Genomic DNA, 5,000 nt, shown 5'->3' on the forward strand with positions numbered 1-5,000 from the left:
ACCTGTCACATTGGCCGCCGTGTTTAGGTAAACAGATAACTATTCAGTGTACTAACCATGATAATAATTCCTTTCGCCTGCCCTACCCACAAACCAATCTCGCGTCACCATCAGCGTCTCCCTTTCCCTTCGCTATCTCATCCTTTCATTCTCCTTCTCGCATAATAAAGTTCCTCTTTTGCTTAGTTTTAGTTGGTCCTTGTATGTGAAGGAGTATATATATATATATATATATATATATATATATATATATATATATATATATATATATATATATATATATATATATGTATATATATATATATATATGTATATATGTTTTTATATTGTATGTGAAGGAGAACATATATATATATATTATGTATATATATAACATATTTATATCTCTCATTGTGCAAGTATGCATACGTTACACAGATTACTGTGCAATAATTATGCGCACAAAATAGATGTACGCATATACAGTGCATGTTGTGAACACAACCATGTTCGTCAAAACACACAAACAAAGACTGTGAAAGTGACTGTGAAGGAGGACAGTCATACGGTTTGAGAATGGAAAGGCAGCGGGAGTTGATGGGATTAAAATTGAGATGGTGCGGTTTGGTGGTGATAACGTAATTGAGTGGCTGCCCCCAAGTGCGTGCGAGGTGCGCAGAGGTGCTGAGAAATTCATGAAGGCGTAGCATTGCGTACACAAGACGCGGGAGAGCCTCGTATAGTATGCTTTTGGTTGAGAACTTGAGGAAGATGTGAGAAGGTTGGCTAGGGGAAGAGCAGTGTAGATTTAAGCAAGGAAGAAGGTGTGTAGATCAGGTGTTTATGGTGAAACAGCTGTGATGAGTTTGACAGGAAAAGGAAAAATTGTTGATAAGAAAGAGAGATAGACTTATTGACCACAAAATTACAACATTTCCATAATTACGAACGATTCAGAATTGCAATATTTTCTAATCTTACAAAAGATAATTTGGTACATGACTCTAAAAAACGTTTATGATACGAATGACAGAGAAAAGTGGCAAATATTAATCTATGATGCAAAAGGTAATTTGCTGTGAACAGTCAAAAAATTAATTAAGAAAGTGAAAGCTTGTGTGAGAATATGCCCACAGGAAAGAGACTTTTTATTGTTTTTTTATTTATTTATTTATTTTTATTTTATTTCATTTATTTCATTTATTTTTTTTTTATTTTTTTTTTTAAGTAAGCCTCAGATAAGAGCCGGTTGCTTAATATTTTGGTAGATGGAGGGATAAACAGTCAGGAAAAGGGCAAAACAATTTGATGCGAGTTTGTGAGACAAGGAAACGGGTCTGAATTGGGTTTTGGAAATGGCTGATATTTGCAGATAATGAAAGTTGCAGATGTTAAAAGGGAATATAAGACAGTGAAAGCTATGAAGATGAATTATTATTATTATCATTATACAAATAAGTTTAGAGAGACCACTGATTCAGATTTCTAGATTCTCATAAGAGTCCTCTCGCAGGATGTAGTCTCAAATCAGAAGTGAAAAGTTGAGCAAGGCAAAGTTAAGGAAGTTGGACAGCTAAATGGGCAGAGGACGAAGGGATCAGATGAAAAGTAAAGGGCAGAGGGGAACGTGTATCCATACACATTTTGTGCATAACATCACCGGGAGCAGTAATTATGGGGTCAGTGATATTTTCCTCTAAGAAGTTTTGTTTAAGGTTAGATTTTTAGTTTTCTGTAAATAGGCTTTGCCTATCCGTCCGCACTTTTTTCTGTCTGCCCTCAGATCTTAAAAACCTCTGAGGCTAGAGGGCTGCAAATTGGTATGTTGATCATCCACCCTCCAGCCATCAAACATACCAAATTGCAGCCCTCTAGTCTCATTAGTTTTTATTTTATTTAAGGTTAAAGTTAGCCGTGATCGTGCGTCTAGCAACGATATAGGACAGGCCACCACCGGGCCGTGGTTAAAGTTTCATGGGCCGCGGCTCATACAGCATTATACGGAGACCACCGAAAGATAGATCTGTTTTCGCTGGCCTTGATTATACGATGAACAGAAAACTCGATTGCGCCGAAGAAACTTTAAATATGTAAAAAGTGTGACATATTTAGATAAATATTTCAGTGTTTCCACAAAAAATGTTCTCTGGAAATAAATATTATATTTTTTCTCCATGCAAAACTATAAAAAATTGCCTCCCCAGTGATATATGCTTCATACGTCTAGTTCTGAACTTGAAACGTAAGGAAACATATGTAAGAAGTTTGACGAATCTGTATAGAGGACTTGCTTTTCAAGGCAGACATTTCATTGACTGGTCTGTACAAAATTACCTTTCTTACCGAGATGCTCGTTACGCTGCATTTTCAGACTTAGTTATTATAATGCATTGCAGACCTTCAGAAGACAGTATAACAAAAAATAAATCGAAAAAACTTGTTGAAGTCAGCCGAAGTATTAAGAGAAAATTATTATACTCTGGTGTAAAAAATATTCACAAAAAATGGAGTAATAAAGAAATATACGTATTTTTTTTTTCTTTGCACTGCTTGAAAATTCAATCAGTAAATTCTTTCCCATAATATACAGTTCATCGGTATTTATCCAAGCCTTTGCGCAGTGGAGAACAGTTCGTTACCCTGTTTATGCTAGTTTACTGTACACTATATGGACACATTTCCAATTGATCTTATTATTTATATATACCTGAAATTATGTTCATTAATACCGCCTGTCCAAGACAAAGGATCATTTTTACCTTTACCTAATTTTTCGCTTAAATTTACTGACACTTGGGAAGCACTGAACTTGGATGATAATATACATATTGTACTTAACGCAGTATAAATACGATGAAAATGCAGATTTTTTAAAATTTTGAAGTCAATTTTTTATAGCGCGGGTACACTAGTAATAATAATACACATTTTCTCTTAAATTTTCCTTGGAGGGATGAAGTTGCCACCCCATACCTTCCTCTGTCCTCGCTGCAACCCCCCACCACAGTCGACCAACCGCCATGTCGCTATCCAGGTCAACCAGAGTTCGATGGACTTTTATTAAAATCGCCGAAATGATTATTTTCAACAATATTCTTTTATAATGATGTACGTATTAATTAACATCATGCATAAATAAAGAAAGTATAAGTGCGTCTTTGAAATATGAGACGTTGATTACCTCAGCGTACCTATCAGTTGCCATCATTCGTTTTTTATTATCATTATTATTATTATTGCTTCTTCGTCTTCCCTTCGCTTATCTGCTCGTTAAACGCTTTCACTTCGTGGTGTGATCGGTAGCATTCTCGCCAGCTAAGCTAGGGGACCTGGATTTGACTGTTGGGATAGAATTGGTGGGGGGATGGGGTGGTGATATCCATACTCAGTTGAAAAACCCATTGTGTCTTTCAAGACGTGAAGAGTGAATTATGTATCTGGAAGGTAGACGACTGTGGTGTTCATGGTCAGATTTTAAAAAAAGGTATGAGGCAGGCAACTTCATCCCACAATTACTTGCTGTTTGGAAACAAAGGATGTCTCCACAGAAGAACACGACTATAGTTACTGCCACATTCAGACCAAAACTCCTGTATACATATATATATACATACATTGTGTGTGTGTGTGTGTGTTTGTGTGTATATGTATACATTTTTTATATATATTTATATACATATATATTATATGTAAATATACATATATACGCGCGCGCGCACGCGCACCAAATACCATAAGCTCAGTGCACGCGTGCTCAATCCCCATCACAACATCTCTGGCATCCATGTTACCACCCCATCAACTGACGCCTCTTGGACTCCATAGCCAGCAGATAAAATGTACTTTCACCTGTCATTTTTCCTCTGCGGGGTGCGAACTGCCTTCCAAAATATTAATAGCCCTTTCTCTTGTGATTTTCTCCTCATGAAAGCCAGTTTACACGAAAGAAACGTTTTTTATATGTTTTAACGTGAGTTCGTATTCAGAAATCGTGTGCAACGTATCCGTTATCGATATATGTTGTCACGTCAGTGGTGCAGTGCAACTTGAGAGAAAGTACTCATTGCTCCTGAGCTAAATTTTCTTTTTTCACTCGTATGTCTTTATTTACAAGGTGCTACAGTTATATACCACGTTACTAACGAACAAAGATTTATAATAGGCTAACATTTAGACCTGTCGTCTAACGTGCTCATTTCATATTTAATAATTGCCATTCATAACTGTTGCAACTTGCTTGTTTATTTATGCTTGTTGTCTTATGTCCAAATCCTGTTACAACTCTAATGTACGAAATTTTAAATGCTACCAAACTCTCTCCATATAATTGTTCAATTATTATTATCATTATTCAGAAGATGAACCCTATTGATATGGAACAGGCAAACAGGGACCATTGACTTGAAATTCAAGCTTCCAAAGAATATGGTGTTCTTTAGAAAGAAGTTCCAGACGGTAATGTGTGCACCTACTTGTACGTTAACAAAGAATGCCACCACTTGTCTTTTTTTCAGGGGTTATACAAGAATGCAGTGTACTGTACATGATGAAATAAAAAATGACAAACGTACAACAAGAATGCAGTGTACTGTCTGTAAAAAAAAAATACTAACGTGCAAAAATTTAGCAACATGCTCCAGTGAAACATTTCACTAGACTCACGTCTGTTGGGTTATGAATAATTCTTTTAAAAAATGAAAAATCCAAAAGCATGATTAAAAGACGCATGCAGTGCGTGATCATAAGATACTTGTTTAAGCAAGAATGAAGACAAAATTACAAAATGCATCACTGAAGACAATAAGAGATTATCAAGTCATTTGTTGATCTAGAACTCTAGGCCTATTGTGGAGACTGACATCGGTCAGCTCATTCGTCACGGGAGAGATTTTACTGCTCAAACCCAACAACTGTTTTGATACATGAATAGACTTTTAATCTACCATTAATGACAAAGTAGGTCTCTAGTTTCCTTCGCATTTAAACGTTATTAATTTGTTTTTCACTAATATTTTTTTATC

General features: G+C 35.8%; 1 protein-coding gene and 1 long non-coding RNA gene across 2 annotated transcripts in view; one reads left to right on the plus strand and one right to left on the minus strand.

Moving 5' to 3' along the window:
- LOC136836920 (uncharacterized) overlaps window positions 1-5,000 on the minus strand; it is a 76,978-nt gene that overhangs the window by 70,956 nt on the left and 1,022 nt on the right. The window lies entirely within an intron of this gene.
- The window catches only part of LOC136836922 (uncharacterized), a 43,969-nt gene that overhangs the window by 8,519 nt on the left and 30,450 nt on the right, over window positions 1-5,000 (plus strand). The gene's annotated exons all lie outside the window — the stretch shown is intronic.

The sequence above is a fragment of the Macrobrachium rosenbergii genome, chromosome 57 (genome assembly GCF_040412425.1).
Source record: "Macrobrachium rosenbergii isolate ZJJX-2024 chromosome 57, ASM4041242v1, whole genome shotgun sequence".
Classification (NCBI taxonomy): Eukaryota; Metazoa; Arthropoda; class Malacostraca; order Decapoda; family Palaemonidae; genus Macrobrachium; species Macrobrachium rosenbergii.